The following is a 7394-nucleotide window of genomic DNA, read 5'->3' on the forward strand; positions in this document are numbered from 1 at the left end:
ACTAAGTGGTCTCTGTGAATTTGGGAACTGCTTCACTACAGTTTACAAATAAAATTATCAATAAAAGACAGTTAAAGTGAATAGCAAGGGAAGAGCGAAATATGTTGATGATTTCTTAGTGTGTGTGTGTGTGTGTTCGCAAAAGCAGCAACCTGAGGAAGTGTGCATTGCTGCTGCTAATGTTGATTGGAGTTCTGAGTTTTGTTTTAACCTAAAATTCACTACTGAGGATTGCTAGTGAGCTGTGGTTACAGTTTGGGTATGTGTCTTTTGTTTTGCAAAACCAGCAACCCAAAAACCTAGCATTAGTGCTGCTAATGAAGGTTTCCTATGCTTGGAATTCTTTTATGCAGCACCCCCCCCAAAAAAAAAACTTGGTTAGATGCCACGAAGTAAGTGGCAATGCCTTAACCATATGCGTGTTGTACAGGCCACAAGGACCTCTTCCATCCTTATCAAGGGGAGTGCTAACCTTCTCTCCTTTCATACAACACGAATCTTATACTTAGACCTTGGGCTATATATACTACGCAGTACAGAAATTTATCTAGGTCATGGTGAGCCAGTATAGGACATCCTGAAACTGGATATGTTGCCTATATTTCTTTAGCACCTGCTTACATCACTAAATAAACAAAAGGCACAATTAACGCGTGGCTGGAAGATTTCAAAAAGAAAACAACTCTGCACAGTTTAAAAACATAGCCGCTTCCAGAACCCTGCGCTCTAATATATGCACGCCTTTATCCAATCGGAAGGCAAGACTTCAAATCTGGTAGAAAGCCCGGTTAACCCCGCCCCTCTTTGTTACTCCCCTCTTAAAAAAATAAGCACCGGGATTATTTAGATCCTGGCTCTCATTTATGCTGAGATTTATAATGAGTTTCCCTAAATAATGGAGTAACAGAATAAGCGCAAAATGAAGGACGAATCTCCATACTCTGAAACAGCCAATAGATTTTCTCGCCATATTAACGTCGGGTAAAAGTTGCTCGCTTAGCTCTTCTTTTTCCCTCTTCCAGTATGGCGATCTCAGTGACTCAGGAGCAGAGAGAGGAGACGAGTTCGAATCCCCATACCGGGTAAATTGGTTTATTACAGAAATTGAATTTTCATTTGGGACAAGTATTACATTTCTTTTTAATAAGAAAGTGAGAAGAGGACTTGTAAAAAGGAAGAGTATTTATATTTTGCTCATTCAAGGTTCCCTTTGTTCTTCACACTTCAAAAATCCACCTTTATTTGTGATTCACTTAAGGACAGAGATAGACCTGGTTTGGGAACAACTGGATTTTATAAGCTGGGGATCAAGCATTGTGCCTTTCTTTGTTCCAGCAAATCCTCAAATCGGCAGAGCACCTATCTGTATCTTCCGTTCCCAAGGTGATGGCCATCACTGCCGCTTGTGGGAGCCAATTCCTGACTTGATGGCCTTATAGGCCCCTTCCCACTCTACTATTGTACGATTCTATGAATTCCACAGTTTAACTCTGCACTGCGTGAATAAGGACCTTCTTCTGTCTGTCGTGAACCAACATTCAGATTCATTGAATGCCCACAAGATCTCTCTCTCTCTCTCTTCTAATTGCAAAAGCCAGTGGCTGATGCAATATCTATCTATCTATCTATCTATCTATCTATCTATCTATCTATCTATCTTAACTGTCTGTCTAGAATCATAGAGTTGGAAGGGGCCTATGAGGGAAACTTGGGAAAATATGGGAAAATTGCTTGCAAAAATATACATATTGCATAAAATTTAATGTGTATTGTACAAAACATTTGCAGTAAAATGCTGATGAATTTTGATAAGGACTTTTAAAGAAAAATTCTCAAACTGATGAGGAAATGCAGAGAACAGAAGACTGGGAAAATGAGAAACCAAAATGGACAAATTTGCCCATCCCTAACAATTTGCCACGCAGAACATCATCTCATCTGCAATGCCCCTGGTGTTGTCCTCAGTCCGGCAATGGACCTTCCTCTTGATGCATCCACTGTCCTTCTCTCTCGATAATCAAGTTAATGGCATTGCAAAACCTGCACTCTGAAAGGTTCGGGGGGGGTAGGGCAGTGTATCTGCTTTATGTGTCCACTCAAAATATTGAAATATATAAATATAAAAGCCAGTTTTTAAGGGGAGGTTGCTTTTTTTTTTTTTTGCAGTAGTACTTGTTCATTTTCTGTTCGTTTTTCTCAGAACTGAAAAGTCCAAATAAAACATTTTTTTAAAGCTGGTTCCTGGATTTGACCACACTTCAGTATCAACTGCATCCAACACATTATTCTTTGCCTGTTACTCTCTTGATCCTAGAACACTCCCCTTATTTCATGATATGTCAGGGGTGGCTCATTATTTTCAGGCCAAGGACCACATTGACCCATGGCCAGTCCTTGGGGTGTGTGCGTGCCTGGGCAAGGGCCGTAGCTCAGTGGCAGAGCATCTGCTTTGCATGCAGAAGGCCTCAGGTTCAATTCTCAACATTCCGGGTAGGGTTGGAAATGCCCCTTCTCTGAGGCCCTGGAAAGCCCCTGCCGATCTGTGTGAGTAACAGCATGAACTAGATGTACCAATGATCTGATTCAGGCTGGGGCAACTTCCTATGCTCCTGTTTCATCCAGAAGTATGAGGACTAGAATCTTGCTTGATTTTTCAAAGAAGGGCTGGCCTGACTGCCCTGGCTGCCAGTTGGTTTCCAAAACCCAACTCAAAGTTGACCTATATATATGTTACTAGAAGTGGAGTTATATGCTCAGATTGCCTGGTCCCAGTCAGTCTTCTGGCTTAAACCCTTGATTTTCGTCCCTAACCAATATGAAGGCAAAGATGCAATCCTACACATGTCTGCTCAGAAGTAACTTCCCTGAGTCAATGGGACTAACTCCCCATACGTTTTTGCAATCTAAGAATACTTGGATCTGGCAATCCAGCTGCAAAGATATTTTTCCTACAATTATTGCTATTCTAATATTATTGATGTAAGTCGTATTTAATTATTATTACATCACCATCATCACTTGGCATTTTTGAGTGTTCAAAATGAGTACTGAACAGTGTAAGGGTCACTGAGATAACGTACAACAACCCTGTAAGGCAGGCCAGTGTTATTCTAGGGGTGTGCCGTTCTCATATTTTTTCAGAAAGAGCAAAGTTGTTAGATTTGGCTGAATTGTATTTCTCCTCCATTCCTAATAACAAGCAGCAGAGTCTTTTTCAGGTCGCTCTAAAACCACCCAAACATTTGTTTGTCTCTATCCGCAGCCAAATACTTGCCATGTTGGTTTTATCTGTCTTGCAATGATGCTACTCCACCACATGGTGTCGCTGCTGTTCACGCAATGGCTTATCCAAGTCGGCTTGGCTGCGCTTCCTACCCCCCCCCAAAAACAGAGCCCTGCTCAAGTCATCCATCTTGCAATGCGTAAGAGGCTTGCCGTAGTTAAGTAGGCTGAAGTGTGCCTGTACTCTTTAACCTTTGCCCCCTGTGTTATGCTTTTCTGCCCCAAGGCCGTGGATTGGCTTCATTGCATTCTCCAAACAGCCGACTTGTCACGGCTGACCACCTCTCTCTCTCTCTCTCTCTCTCTCTCATACACACATATATCCTTTTTTCTTTCTGCAGCTGGATTCTGTTAGCACCTGGAGCTTGAAAATGCAACTTTGGAGTGTTTCAGGGTGATCTGATTTATATTGGGAAAACAGCAATTCATATCCTGCTCACTCTCTCTCTGAAACACACGCACAGAGCAAAGGAGAAAAGAATAGGGGCTTCAGTGTGTTCAAGGGCGTTTGCCAAGATGCCCCCCCTCCTCTGAAAAGTGCTGTAGCTTTTCCAGTCATTCATATAAAGTTGGCAGACTTCAATGAATAGGGAAAAAGCACCCTTTCTTTCTTTCGTTCTTTCTTTGCCAACATGCTCATGACTGAAATGCAAGGGCCTCTCTGAGCATGTGTGGCGCTCTCTGTCTCTCTCTGTATGTGAAAGGGTGCTGTTGCTTTTTCAGTCATTCATATAAAGTAGGCACCCTCGAACAACCCTCCCCATTTATTTATTTCTGCAACGGCCTCTCTGAGCATGTGCAGAGTTCTCTCTCTCTCTCTCTCTCTCTCTCTCTCTGAAATGATGCTAAAACTTTATTTTTAGGGAAAGGTTCATAGCTTAGTGGCAGGGCATCTTCTTTGCATGCAGAAGGCCCCAGATTCAACCCCCCATGGCATCTCCAGGTAGGGTTGTGAGAGACTCCCTGCCTGAACTTCTGGAGAGCTGCTGCCAGTCAGTGTAGACAATACAGAGCTAGATGGACCACTGGGTCTGACTTTGTATAAGGCTGCTTCCTGCGCTCTTCTGCCTCCCTTAGCCAGGGCCACTCAGCCAGAGGACATCATGGATAGGTTTGCACCCTTAATTGTAGTAAATAAGTGATCTAGTGGTTAGAGTGTTGGAAACCAGGGTTCAAATCCCCCCTCCACAGACATGAAGCTCAGTGGGTGACCTTGGGCCACTCACTGTCTCTCTCAGCCTAACCTACCTCACAGGGTTGTTGTGAGAATGGAATAGGGAAGGATGACAACTAGGTAAGCCCCCTTGAGCTCCTTGGAGGAAAGGGGGAATTTACATTGGTTTGTTTTTATGTTGTATGGTGCTTAGAAATGCAAATGAAAAGGGTATATAAATGTTTTAAATAAATGAATGAAAATAATAAACAAATAAAGCCTGGAGTAGCTGTCAGTTCTCTGAATGTCTTTGCATTCATCGGAAGAAGCAGACTTTCTTACCCATTGAGCAGTTTGGTCGGATCCTACCCACATACTTTTCCTTATGGGTTCTAGCCAACTGTAGTCCTACTCAGAGTAGACCCACTGGAAAATATTGGACACTGAAATTTAAGGAAGGGGGTATCCTTCATGGGACAGGTAGCCTCACACAGCCCCAAACTGAGCCAAACACACAGGTGCAGCCGTTGACACAATTCCAGGCCTCTCAGCTGTTGGGAGTTCTGACATCAGTGGATTGAAATGAGCCTGTCCCTACACTTTGGCTGAGCTGTGAAATGTTTTAATAACTCCCCAGCAGCTCAGAAGTTTCCCCTTAAAACCAGACCAAGCAAACAAACATGTGGGGATGTGAGATAGGGCCTTTTCGGTGGCTGCCCCTAGGCTCTGGAATTCCCTTCCTAGGGAGGCAAGAATGGCCCCCTCCTTACAATCCTTCCGTCGGCAGGTAAAGACTTTTTTATTCCAACAGGCCTTTGGAGCTGAAGGTTGCTAAGGTCAGGGCTTGAAGAGGGTGCTGCATTGTTATTGTTTTAATTGTACTATTTTAAACTGAGGTGATTTATTAAGTGTATGTTTGAATGGTTTTAATATTGCAAATAGTTTAATTCTATTTAATTTAGACTATTGTATGTTCTTAGTTATATGTATTATATCTGGAAGCCGCCTTGAGTTCCAGTTTGGAAAATAGGGCGGGGTAAAAATAAAGGTAATAAATAAATAAATAAATAACATGACTGTCAGCCTCTGAGAGACACAATCAGTTTGCAATGAAGGGTGTGGTGGAGACAGGAGGATGGCACTGTTACTGCAGCACTGGTCAGCGGTTACCTCAGCGGTGAGAAAATGGAACGTAGCCCTTGTGCCCCCCTGCCCAGCCCTAGACACTCTCAAGGCCCCTTTCTGCCCAGGCCACACCTCTCTGCCCAGCCCACGCCTCTTTGCCCAGGCCACACCCCTTCTCCACCTTTTCAGTAGCTTTGGCCTGGCTACCACGGTGTCTCTGAACTGTGATAATGTCTCCTGCTTTTCTGGATGGAGAGGTTTGGGAGGATGACTTCTGCGTGGCTTCTGTACAAAGGTAAAAATTATTTCTTTGTTTGTTTAATTTATATCCTGCCCTTCCACCCAAAGGAGCTTGGGTCGGCAACCACAAAACAATTTCACAACAAGAAGGGGGGGAAACCATACTAAAAACAGTTTAAAATTGCAAAAACAAAACTACAATTAAAAGCCTTCTAAAATGCAGCTACAATACGGTAAAACAGTTAAGAATATTCTAAAACATAGCTGAAAAACAGTCTTTCATCAGTGATGTTCAGTTTGCCAGGAATAGTCCCCTTCAGCCATGAAGGGCCTGCGTAAATAGGAATGTTTTCATTTTCCTCCTGAAAGTCAATAGCGATGGAGACAAAAGTACCTCACTGGGGAGGGCATTGCGCAAACAGGGAGCCATCACCGAAAAGGCCTTGTCCTGGGTCAGCAGCAACCAGGCAGCCTATGGTGGTGGCACCACCAACAAGGCCAGTGCTCCACCCACTTTTGCCCCTAGCTCCGCCCCCCCAAGTTTCCATGGCGGGGATGATCCTTGGGATGAAAAAGGTTTCTGAGCCCAGGGTTAGACTGTTTTGCAGGGCATTAGGGTTGTGGGGGGGCTGTCTGCCTTCGAATACTGCATACTGTGTGTGTGGCAGCAAAGGGTGTGTGTGGGGGGGGGAGAGAGGGAATGGACACAGACATGCAGGGTACATCCACAGATTTGCACCGGTCTCTCCCTGTTGGATGTGATCCTGTTGCATAACAACAACGATGATGGCAGGCCCTTTTGTATTTGAAGAGCAGAACAGGACAGAGAGGCAGAGGGTTCTGTGCATGTGGCAGAAGCAACAGAAATCTTCCAGAACATGTGAGAGAAGTTTTCTTTTCATTCTCGAGTGTGAGCCTGCCATCCCCTCTCCCACTCCCCCTTTCCTTGAGCTGTTTGTGCGTCAAAAGCTTTTGCAGAAAGCCTCAGTAGCTGAAGAGCTGCCTTTGTCTCGGTCTCCAGTGAGTCCGGGGCTTAAAATAATTCCCGTTTAAAGCATGCCTTGACATCTTGCCCAGACAGGCGGGAGCGACAAGCCGGAGTTTGGAAACTTCTCGCCAAGACATGGCTCTTTTCTCAGAGAGTTTTTGCTTAAACAGACTGCAAACTGGACTGCCCCCCCTTTGTCTAAGCACCGCTGTGTGTGCGCGCTGCGTGTGTGTGTGTAAGAGGAAATGACAAGCAGAGATGGAGAAATTGTTGTTTTTGGTTTTCCTCAGTTTCTAATTTTTCCAGTCTTCAGTTCAGTTTGGGCCATTTCTGTACCAGTTTGCAATTTGTTTATTTCTTTAAAAGGCCTCACAAAACTTGAACAGCTTTTCAGCAGGCAGCTCTGCTAATATATGCATCTTTGCACGCAATCTTGCAAAACATATGTGGGAACATAGCAAGCTGCCTTAAACCGAGCCAGACCGTTGGTCTATCTAGCTCAGTGCTGTTGACACTGACTGGCAGGGGATATCCATGGTTTCCGACAGGGAGTGTTTCCCAGCCCAACCGAAAGATTGAACCTGGGGCCTTCTGCACTCCAGGCAG

At 44.3% G+C, this 7394-nt stretch overlaps 1 non-coding gene across 1 annotated transcript; it reads right to left on the reverse strand.

Moving 5' to 3' along the window:
- Nucleotides 1-366: 366 nt before the first annotated feature.
- On the reverse strand, nucleotides 367-494 carry LOC133374054 (U6atac minor spliceosomal RNA). Its single transcript, XR_009759812.1, has one exon. It is a non-coding gene; the product is annotated as a U6atac minor spliceosomal RNA (small nuclear RNA).
- Between the last annotated feature and the right edge of the window lie 6900 nt (nucleotides 495-7394).

This window comes from Rhineura floridana, chromosome 20, assembly GCF_030035675.1.
Source record: "Rhineura floridana isolate rRhiFlo1 chromosome 20, rRhiFlo1.hap2, whole genome shotgun sequence".
Taxonomy (NCBI): Eukaryota; Metazoa; Chordata; class Lepidosauria; order Squamata; family Rhineuridae; genus Rhineura; species Rhineura floridana.